The following is a 12,374-nucleotide window of genomic DNA, read 5'->3' as shown; positions in this document are numbered from 1 at the left end:
GCCCTTCCCTCACTCACTCTATCTCTTGCTCACTCTCTCTCACATGCTCCTTCTCTCTCAAAATAAATAAATAAATATTAGAAAAGAAAAGAAAAAGAAAAAGAGAAAGAAAAAGGGAAGAAAAGAAAATGAAAGGAAAGAGAAGGGAAGGGAAGGGAAGGGAAGGGAAGGGATGGGAAGGGAAGGGATGGGAAGGGAAGGGGAGGGGCTCAGTCATTAGGCATCCGACTCTTGGTTTTGGCTCAGGTCATGATCTCACAGTTCATGAGTTTGAGCCCCACATCTGGCTCTGAGCTGAGGGCACAGAGCCTGCTTGGGATTTCTCTCTCCCTCTCTCTGCCCCTCCCTGGCTTTCTCTCTCTCTCTACCTCTCAAAAAAATAAATAAACTTTAAAAAAATAAATAAAAAGAAAAGAAAAGGACCTGATAGAATGTCTGGCACATTGTAGTCATTCCAGGAAAACCCTAGTTCCTTGATTCATTTATTCATTCATACATCTCCACTAATATAAAGTAGACACCCAGTTCTTTCTAAATTCTTTTAGACTGAAATAAAACTGAAGAAGTAGAGAATCAGGGTTTATGTGGAAAAAAATTGCAATTTGGGCAGTTTGTCACATACTTTACCTCTGACTTCCTATCAAATGGCGAGGCCATCTGAACTGACTTCAATCTTTTAAGCAGGGCTGCCATATGTTTTGTTCTGATACTGCTACCTGGATTTGAAGACAAAATCCTGGATGTCTTCCAAGGAGAATTTTAGGCAATCTAATGGTGAGGTGTAAGGGAAAGCTATTATTGAGTCTCTCATGTGGAAGAAGTTGATCATATTTATTTCTAAGGTAACACTGTAAAGTATGGCTGCCTGGAGGCAAATTTTTAATTCCTAAACCATTTCACTTACTCTTTGCAAGTCTTACATTTGCCCCACAAATGCTAGCAAAAAATAACTGTTTTCCCTAATATATGATACAGTGTTCCACTTACCATCCAACTCTAAATGTTAATTTTACTTTTTTATTCAGTATTCCAAAAATTTTAGAGTTATTGTCTTATGTTTTCAAGTCTGATCTGTCCTCTAATTTCTAGTCTTTATATTAGCTATTCTTCAGAAATGTTTCACAATGGCTTTATCATTATTCTTTTATTATCCACCGAAGGGCCCAGTTCTAAAACCATCCATATGCCTTATGTCCAACGAAGTTTACAGAATACATCTATGAACAGCCTTTAGATTTGGATTTTGACACTCAAAATAATGTAGCATTTCAGACTTTTAAAAAGTATACTTGGTCTTAATCATCATATAAAAAAGGCAAACATGTAACTTTTATGTAAATCTATGGCTATAGAAATATTTCACATCCATATATTTAAAACTATGTAGCTTTAGAAATTAAATGGAAAATTAAACAGGTTATCTTAAAAACTCAGAAACCTTAATGTAATTTGTGTAGCCTTCTCCATCATCAAACTTAAGCTCTTCAAGCTAAATGACTGTGTGATTTTTTGGCTCTCAAGTGGCAAATATAAATCAAGGACTACAGAAATCTTCCCCACAGACAAAATCTATGTCCACAACTTAAAGAAGTTAGGAATGAACTTTATCTCAGCCAGGCTGACAATGATAAGATTTCAAGAAGGAGAGAAGACTGACCACCCACAGCCCTGCTGTCTCCAGAGCAAATCTAGCCAGACTTGCAAATACCACTATCACAGTACTAGTAGCATCTTGAAACTAACTGTCCTGTTGATTGGCAGGACTTCAGGGAATTTTATCTAATTGTCTAAGAACAGGAAGGAAAGGAAAGCACACACTCATTTTCATTTAAATGTAGACAATTTCTACCTTTGACCCTAGGATGGACGAACCAAGCACAGATTTATTCACACTGATTTTGTTTTCTTGGAGTCAATATGCCCTAAATGGAATATTTCCTGTGATTTTATTTTTTTTTTCTTTTTGCCTGAGAGGTACTAAACTGAGGACCTCCCCTTAGAAAACCACCTAGGATATGAAAAGAGGTCTGTATGTGTATGAGCACTGCCAAAGGTAATAGGGTGGCAGCTAACAGCCCAGGAAGTGAATCACTGCCTTTGTTAGTTTCTATTTTGTCAGCAGAGGGAAAACTTCAAAAATAACTTACAAAAAGAAATCAATAAATAACCTGTCATCCATTTCTGGGACCCTTGTTTCTAGTTTTCTCCATCGCTCCCATCCCTATTATTAAATGAGTCAATGGTGGAAAAACTCCAAATGTCTCATGTGGAGTTAAATTGGGTATTAAATGATCTTAGTCTCAATGCACATGGTAAAAAAGAAGCCATCAGAAAGAATACACTGGCATGGAGAGAAGTGAAAATTTTGAGCAATATACCATACTCTAGCAAAATAATCCTATAAATCGAGAACATGTTCAGCCCCTGCACAGCACAGCACAGCACATATTGTAAAAAGAAATTTAGTTGCTGAAAAACATGAGATATTCTCCTCTGCCACTGATAAGGTTGATGGAAGGACACACACAGTGGTTAGTAAATAGCACTTTTTTGGTTTATAATTATATCTAATTGCTTGCCAGTAAAGCATGATGAAACCTTCATCACATAATCCTCTAAAAACATCTAAAATATCCAAAGATTTAGTAAATCATTGCCAAAATACTCACATACCCAACAAAAGTAATCCAGAAAACTGTGTCAGCACCTTCTCAGGCAGAATAATATTGAGGAGACTTATTCTTATACAGCCATGTTATGTGCCGTGTTGAAGACATTTCAAATTTTAACTCCTCAACATTTAGATTCACACACACTATTTTTACCTTCTCCGAGTTTCCTGGATGACTGAAGTCCTTCCAGTCTTCAGTTAGTCATATCCCACACTCTACTAATTCTCAGATGCTGGAATAATGACAATGACTGAGATCATGATGAACTTATAAGACTGAAGTCGTGTCTTTATCAATGAGGACACAGTTACTATTTCATGAGTCACCCCAAAATACCTCTTGCATTTGGTGGCAGAGGGTCCAGAGGGCAAGTTTCAGAGCAGTCATTCTTGAATTACTGATATAGGAAGTGAGAAGGCTGTAAGTTGTTTTGACCATGTCACTCATTTAGAGTTCACTTCCCACACAGGTTACAAATCTATCTTCCTAAAGCAGGAAGATAAAAGGAATCTTAAAATTAAGATGGATAATTCTCCAACACTGTATGAAGGAGTCATCATTTTCAAGATCTCATAAAGTCCCATGTTAAATTCCGCTGAAATTCACAGTTCCCATCTAATGCTCAAAAGCTATTTAGGAGCCATATAACAAATTTAGGAGTCAGCCAGAGGTGATGAGAATATAATACAATTCTCTTCTTCATCCTGCTACACCAGGCACAGCTGCAAATGTCAACATCCAACTCCTCCCAAGCAGCCTTCACTGGCCACATCTCCTATTAATCTGGGCTTCCTTTTCATTCTTTGGAGATTTGCTAGCACACTCCTTGGTGAGACCCACTTAATATTTGGCCTATCATTGCAGTGCATAGATTCATAAATGCCGAGGGGTCAAAGCACATCTCCTAAATGACAACATCCATGATACTGTGCATGAGGCTGGTGACTGCCTAACTCCTGTACCTCTATTTCATCATACACCAAGATGATAATGCCTTTGGTCTAAAGAAAAAGGATGGGTAATTGCTGAGAAAAAGAACACAGGGTCACAAAGGAAGCTCCATGCTACTATCAACAAAATTATTAAAAGATCGATGTTGTTCTAAGAAACACAAGAACAAGGAGTTTCCAATATAGAAGTAAGTGTAATCAAAGGAGAAAAAATAAATAATTCACATGCCAGAGAATGGCAACTCCACATGTCAGTCAGTGGCAAGCAACTGGCTCTGTGAAATGGATTTAACCATGTGTATCCCATATATTTGTGATACGTCTTACTGTCATCATGCGTCAAGTTACAATATTGTAAGTTACAGGAAAGAGCAGAAGAATTCATAGTGCTTTAGAATCACAGTTCTTGCACAAAATTAATGTTTAGAACTGTTCATGTAAAGGGGCTCCCTTTCCATATCAACAATGCAGAATAAGGAAGGAAAAAATATATATATACACATGCTGTATTACAAATTGAGGCTAGAAATATTAAAGTTAATTAGCACTCATAGCTCTAAAATGCCAAAATTGTTTAATGTTGATTTGCATTTCTACATTATATTCATATTACTATATTCTACATTACCATTCTATATCACTATATGTATTTGTGATTTACATAGATTAACATATATTATAGTATAATATAGAATATGATAACAAACTATATAACAATCTGTATTATTTTATTTTATAATATATTTCTCTTACTATATTCTGCTTCTTCTTCTCTGCATGAGTTTAAAAGAGAAACTTCAAAAGCTAAGAGACTTTTCTGACACACAAATTATAAGATAATTTTATTCTTTTCACTGAAGGCAGCCAATACACACTGTAACGTTAAAGGCACACCTGAAGAGGATTCAGAATGAAATTCCTTTGACATCGTTGTCAAAGTCAAAACATTATAATTCCCCCATCCCATTCTTTTATTGGAGTCTTTATGATATCAGCAGCTATTTAACTTGTGGTTTTCCTGCATCAGACATTTCAACGACAATTACTGCTGGGCAAATTCTAAGTCTATAGCACCCACCTCCAACTCCACTCCTGACAAAAATTTTAAAATAAGGTTAACTGGAAAGTGTAGGCGGCTTGTTTTGGCCATGTTAGTTCTGATCTGACCTGAGAGCCTAGGCATTGAGGTGGAACATGGCAACTAGCAGATGATTATCAGTGGACTATTGTGTTAGATGCAGCTAGCACTGGGCCTGAACTATAGAATCAGCAGTATTATAGAACTGCAGACCACAGTAGGAAATCCTAGAGTGTGAGAAATTATTCTGAGTAAAGGAACAGCCATATATCAAGGTCAGTTGACAGTTTCATATTTAAGTTGGCTATTAAACACATACATTTTATCTCTTCTCCTGCCCAAAAACCCATATGAAAAGAAAAATAAAAAGAATAAATTTAAGGCAGCAGTGGAAAACTGAGAGAATTACATCAACTGGCTTAAACAATGAGAAACGTCCAGAAGATACAACAGCTGATGTGAAGCCAAAATGGTGAAGAACTCACAGCACAACACAGGCTTGGACAGAATTGGTTTTTAAACCAGTGAAAAGTTCTGACTACAACTTCACATTAATCTGCTAATGAAGCTTCAGAAGGAAACTGTGATAAGGAGCAGTAGGGTATGTTAGTAGACAACAGGGCAGTCTGGCCCCCATGGTAGCTGACAACTAAGGCATTTGCCCTCAGGGGCATTCAGTCTTTCTGAGCAAAGTTGAGAATCTGCCCAGCAATAATTCCAGAGATGTACTGGGACTGTGAGAAGGGAAGCAGTACTGCAGGCAAGTTTCTGTCAAGACTAAGGATAAGAAGACTTGTCCCTTAACACTCCAGAAGGCAAATTCTCTCTCTGCCCTAAAGGAGAGCCTACCTACCTACATCACCTGCTCCCAACCTCCCTCCCTCCTACCCTACCCGCTTCTCTTCAGAGCCAGAGAGCTTGTAATTACACTCAGGGTATAATCTTTTCCCATTTGTGTCACAAATACCTACTTCAGTCACTGATACTGATAAATTAAGCCATCATTTGCAAGTGTAAACAGATATGCCAGAATAATCAATTGAAGAAACTGGTATGCAAGAGAGACATAAACTACACTAATGAACTAATTCAAGAGAAAAGGAAGAAGCCAAAGCAAAGAAGATAACTATAAAATAAATGTAATCAGTCCCTGCAGATCAATAATAGTACATATCATGGAAATAAGTTTGGGTGTGAGTGCCAAGTATCTATAATTAAATATGATTATCAGGGATTTCTTGTGTACACTAATGTTTATAATCACAGTCTTAGATCATCTTTAAAATCTCCCAAGCTAAAGACTCTTGATTGTATTTCAAGTGCAGTTCCTGAGTTTCCTACATCTCATGCAATACAAACAAAGGTAAGAAATTAAAATATTCTGAAATTCTGAGAAAGCACAAATAATGCACTGTTCCATTGAATGTTGAGCCCAAAGAGATTTAAGGATCAGCAGTGTGGAGACTGACTTGCTGTAAATAGCACACATGTTCGTTCAGTCTTTGAATCGTTTATCATTGTCTCTGTGTATGGTGATCTCTGCTGAGATGGCAGGGAAATTTGGGGTCTTGAAACACAAGTAAAAGACTACAGTACTTGTAAAATACTTGGCCAGAAGTTAGCTTTCAACAGAGTACCTGGGAATACTACCTGGGAGCATATCACACATAATGCTTTATCTCAACACTTGATTTATCAGGCTAAAGGATCTTTTAAACCTTGCTGGACCCTACAGCATGGAGAGCCTAAGACTAAGTGGGACAACTGTTAGAATAGTCCACAAGGAGGAACTGTCTGAGAAAAGCCAGCTTCCAAATGGGGATTTTCATCTGTGTTTTGTATTCACTTTAATCCTCTAAGTATTTTCAGTTTCCTATGAAAAAAAATTGAAATTTCCTGAACAACAATACTGCCAAGAGTTATTATCCCTTTCGCTTACTTTCAAAGAATCTTTCTCTATTAAAATGGCTTATATCAAATCTGAGTATTATTAAGATTACATGCAGCTCCCCAGACATCCACCTAATTGAAAAGAACAGTCCAGAAAGAACAGACAGACTTCTATATTCACAGAGCATGTATGGGACAGGTTAACTGTGGGGGGAAAAAAAGCTAATGGAAAATCACTGGAAAAAATGACTTTCCAAACTTTTTTTTTTTAGTTTATTTATTTATTTTGAGAGAGAGAGAGCACAAGCAGGGGAGGGACAGAGAGAGGAAGAGAGAGAATCCCAAGCAGGCTCCACACTGACAGTGCAGAGGCCGACACGGGGCTCAAACCCATGAAATGACAGATCATGACTGGAGCCAGAACCAAGAGTCGGATGATCAACCAACTGAGCCACCCAGGCACCCTGGCTTTCAAATCTTTTTATGTAGATACTGTCACCAGCCTTTTGGTACACATAGGCAGATAACTTCTGCATTAAACAAAGGTTTCCTGGAAAAGATGCCTCTGTGTTTTGTTCTGTTTCATTTATTTTCACACATAGGATTTCTGCATCATTTCCAAACTGTTCATATTGAGTCCACTTTTCTCATCCTGTAAGGTCCTTGAGTCAGATTCTACATACATCATTTATTGGTTGATCACTTGGCATCAATTCTTTCAACAAGCATTTAATCATTCATTTATTCAACAAGAATTTATGGAGTTTATCCTCTTTGTCAGGCAATACAAAGCAGCTCTCAAACCTCATGCACTAACACCAGCCTGCTGGACCCAGGCCTTCCTTCCAGACACCTAAAATGTTTAGGGCAGCAGAGAACTCTGGCAAGTGGGAATAGTGAGTTTTTAATGTTGTTTTAATGAAACATCTATGAGCAAGAATCTTGTCTCTACTTCCACAACTTTTAGAGTTGATTTCACTTCCCTTTTCTCTAAACTTCCAAGAGTTACAAAACCAATTTATCTGAGGACCAAGGAACCTGGCCTTTCCATCCTCCCTTCCTAATACATTTATGTGTTAATTCTAAGACCAGGTGTTGCAGTGACAGACACCTGGGGCTCTTAAATGGTAAGAGTTTATATAACTTCCCACTAGCTGCTAAAAAGAAAAACATTCTTTTTAACGTATTTCTAAATAGAGAAAAAAGAGACTACAAGGAGAAGGATTCACTTGTCTCTTTCTCTTTACTCTAGCTTTAAAACGCTGGTTGTGACTTTGGCTCAGTGGCCAGATGATTGGCAGAGGCACAGGAGAAGATGAAGCTTGCCTAGGACTAAAGGAAGAAGAGTGAACAGGAGGGGGTGTGTGTGTGGTATTTGTATCCACACATCCTCTGGGAATGCTCCTGTCCCTGCTCTCCAAGCCCTCCCTATTTGGTAGTAGGGAATTTTCCACTATGGACTTAGGACCCTATACTAGCTCCCAGCTCTTTGCCCTCTGCATCATTTCCAATGCTGATGGGGACTGGGCCCCCAGCATGAGGCATGGAATCTGGAAGTCAGCTTAGTAATCAGCTCATTCTTTCCTGAGCAATACTCACACCTCATAGAGGATGAGTACACTACACAAATATAACAGATGAAAGACACATTCAGTTGTTTCCCTTATATCACAACCTGACTAGTTCTGTCTACTAAGCATACTGATGGTTGGCTACTACCCACTCATCTCCTCTCAGCCAATAAAACCCCTAGGACAGAGAGAACACTGATTTCCCCAAGCTGCTCTGTTCCAATTCCATGGATTTTATTCTTCACTATTAGGATCACCTTATCAGTAGAAATACTTACACAATAGTTAAAAGGCTGCTGCCACTGTGATCCAGTTAAAATATCATGTCATCTCATCTTCTGAGAGTAATTCAAATGAAAGGTACACACTTGAAATCTAGAATTACACATCACATTAGAACTGGAAGAGATCTATGAGATAATCACCATCAACCACTGTGATTACAAATGGGAAACACTAGGAGCAGAGCAAAGGTGGGACTTCCAAAGAGTCCAGAGCCAGCTGCACCTAGAGTTGTTCACTTTGTCATCTCCCAGCACACCATGGGGAAGACGATTTAATTACTGTGCTTGGGGATCCCATCTTATTAACTGTCCTTTTGCATTACCTATAGCAACCTATTGTGAATAGTCTGGTTTTTTTATGTTTTGAAAAGAGAGGTGAAGTTTGTTGTTTTGGTTGTTGTTTTGTTTTTGTTTTTGTTTTTGTTTTTAGGTGAGCTCATGACAAAATTGAGGAGGAGAATCTATGGTTAACTTACCAGTGAAAAAGCCAATCACTATAAGTGACACTAGGAGTAGGTCTAAGATTTTGGTGTGAGGGTGAAGTCCCCTCCTCACTTCCTTGCTTGAGATAATAGGAATGCCAACAAGAAAACAGAGGTCCTGACTGGCAGTTTCCAGCACTAGAAAAGAGGAAGCTGAACTGATGTGATAAAGTGATAAATATAAGACTCTAAAGTCAGTAAGTTTAGACTCTAATAGGTAGCTCCACAGATAAAAGAATGAATATCTAAATTGCAGCCAAAGGAAGCTGAGCATCTATCTTGTTAGACTGGTTGGTTAGGCCAGTAGGTGTCCTGCTTGCTAGGAGAAAAGCAGGGAGGAACCCTGGCCAAAGCTGTCTGTACGGTGATGCAGAAGGTCACCATATGGTCTAGGGATTTTTCTAGCTGCTGTTACTGACTAGAGAGAATGAATGAATGAATGAATGAACGAACGAACGAACGAACAAATAATCAAACCAGAAAGCAACAATCAGAGAAGAAGATCAAGATAAAGAGGGGTAGGCATGATGAGGGAGGAGAAACTAAAAATATGACCAAGATGGCTTTGGCTCCTTACAATTCCTAGCCAAGATTTCTTATTCCAAAATCAACTGCTTAAAAGTTTTTCTTATTTGTTAAGGGGAAATTTGCATGAAGACATGAGATAGAGGCAAACTGAATTACGAATCTGAAGTTTCTTCCAGGGGGCACTGCAGATCCACCGTGAGGCCAACTGGAGTTAAGAAACAAGTCTGCTCAAAACGATTCCTGTCTGCAAGTGTTTAATTTGAACCTCACTTGAAAAAATATTCTTTAAATCCTGATAATATCTCAGGACAATTAGTTCTTCTATATATATAGCGCCTCTCCTGAATTGGGAAAGCCTTGGTAGATAAGCTGCTGAATCTTTTATAACTCCTCTAGGCTTCCTAGAGGTTGGTATTCCTTGGGATTCCTTAGATTGGTAGTGATTTGAGCAAAATGGATAACGTGTTCTACCTTTTCAGACTGATATTTCTCTCTAGGATACCTCTCATTATCAGTGGATCCCCTGCTAAGATCAAAGGCACTCCCCCAAAGCAAAGAACAGGAATACCTAGTTTGTCACTATTAGTTGAAATAGTGGGACTGACATCCCAGGCTTTCTGCTGCAAGAGATGAGCCTCATTAGGAATCTAATCTCCGATAAAAAGCAGTCATTTTTGCACTGATATGAAAAAATATTTTATGCCTACAAACAGCAAGAGTTGAAAAAGAACTTCAAGGGGTATTCAGCTGAGATTAACTTGAGCTACTAAAAAGTAAAATTTATAAGTGTATGTTGTCTATAAACCGCTGACTCTGTTTTGATTTGTTTTCCTTCACACATTGAATCTTGCTGAATGAGGAGAAATCATTTTCTCAAAGGTAATATCCAGGAATTTTGAGCACTATAAATTCAAGTGCAGTTTTGTATGAGATAAAATACTAGTAATTATAATACACGGTGTCAAAAATGCAGACATGTTTCATAAAAGGCTATTTGCTTACGCCGTTGCTATTTTACTTTGTATCTTAGGGACAGGTATACAGAAAGTGGAAACAGATCATCACCAAATGCTCTGAAAATTGTTTGGTCAAGAGCAATTTACTACCATATGGAGGATGGTGGGCTTCTCTGGGTATTTCTTCTTGCCCCTTCATCCTCTAAATTTTTAATCTACCTATCAGGGTGCGTTGAGTCAGTCAACCAAGAACACCCGTGTTTCAGCAAGCTAGGGTGTCCATGCTTAAGAAATCACAAAGTGAGATGTCAGGGACTTATATACCATGTCTTACCATAATGGGGGGGGGGTTAATTGTTCAGATTCATTGACTGATATTCAGATATTTAGAGAAAAGGCAAAAATAAGTAATTACATAAGTAATTGCTTCTCATTACCTTTTGATTGGATTTGCAAGAATGACCTATGAGTGAGATGGAGCAAGCTTGGCCTCTGCAATTTAGAAAATCTGCACCTTCTTTTCCAGGCAGACCAGTGCTTAGTCAGGATGAAATTATGGCTGGGTGAATGGCACGTGGGCTAAATTTCAAACCTCACTCATCCCATTGACTGGGTGTCCTGATGCAGTGGCACAACTGTATGCAGTGCTCTTGCTTAAGAAAATACAAAAATTACTCAGGACATCCATTAAATACCTGCATGGATTTTTAAACACATTTCTTAGCCAGGGATGAGTGTTTGCTTCTTAGAACACTAGTGTAAATTACTAAGGAAGAGAACATGACTAAGGTAAAACTTTACTATCATAGAACATGTAGGCAAAGCAATCCAAGTTTTACTAACCTATTGATTTTTGGAAACTGTTTCCAAAAAGATTTTTCCTGTTCTGTGTGGCTCAGCTAAACTAAAGATGATAGAGAGTTTTAAGAAAACAGTGTTACTTAGGAAATGACTAGACAGTATTATCAAATGGCAATTCAACTATGCCAAACAAAGAACAGAAATGACTGACAATATATATAACATACATGGCTTATGTTTTTCCTACTAGTTTGCAAAGTGGACAGAATTTGTCTTAGAGGAATATAAACTTTCTCTAAGAAGCGTGAAATTTATTAGGAGCAGCAAGAAACATGGCATTAGGTATTTTAGGCTGCCTTGACTCTAAAGGAAGAGAACACAAAGGGGCTCAAGCCATGGCTTTTACATCTTGTTGTAGGCGTCATTTCCTTGAACCGCCTCAATATAGATTCCATTTTTTAAGAAGGCAAGCTGAGACTTTTTTCCATTACTCTTGGCTGGGATCTGGATTTAGTCAAACTGGCCACTGTCACTACTTATGTCTAATTAGAACCACCTGTGAGAATTTTGTGTCAAAAAAGAAAGAGAGAATGAAAGCTAATGTTCACGATGATTACAAGATTTGATCTTAAAGCTAATTTTATTTGCTTTCGGCCTGATAATAAGACTTTCCAAACACCTCTCGCATTTTTAAAATTGGTTTCCTTTGGATATTGGCTGAAAGTGTTCATGAGTTACCTGTATGTGTGGGTACAGACAGATAGAGTCCTCTTAAAGAGAACCTTCACACCTCTCTAAAGAAAAAGCATACAACGTTGAAATCTGAGCTGGAGTGAAAAAGTATGGCTTGTTTGGCTTTCTGTTCTTTAGAATGGTACTGAGGGAGCTGAGCTGACCCCTTGTCAAAGAAATAGCATCACAAGTGTTCAGTCTCCTCCCACCCATTTTCCTTCCAATCACATTTTCAACATTTCCTAAGGGGAATTCTTTCCAGTCTTAAACACACTGACTTTGGTCTTATCACAACAGTATAAAAAGTTTTGGAAATCTTGAAAGGGAGAAAAAAAATTATGTTGAGCCAGGACAGAATTATGAAAGCAGAAGAAGGGGTAGGAGGCTTGTGTTTTTTCCATTTTCTGTCATCAACTGTAAAATGTCAAAT

The sequence above is a fragment of the Leopardus geoffroyi genome, chromosome A3 (assembly GCF_018350155.1).
Source record: "Leopardus geoffroyi isolate Oge1 chromosome A3, O.geoffroyi_Oge1_pat1.0, whole genome shotgun sequence".
NCBI lineage: Eukaryota > Metazoa > Chordata > Mammalia > Carnivora > Felidae > Leopardus > Leopardus geoffroyi.
This window is presented reverse-complemented; position numbering follows the sequence as displayed.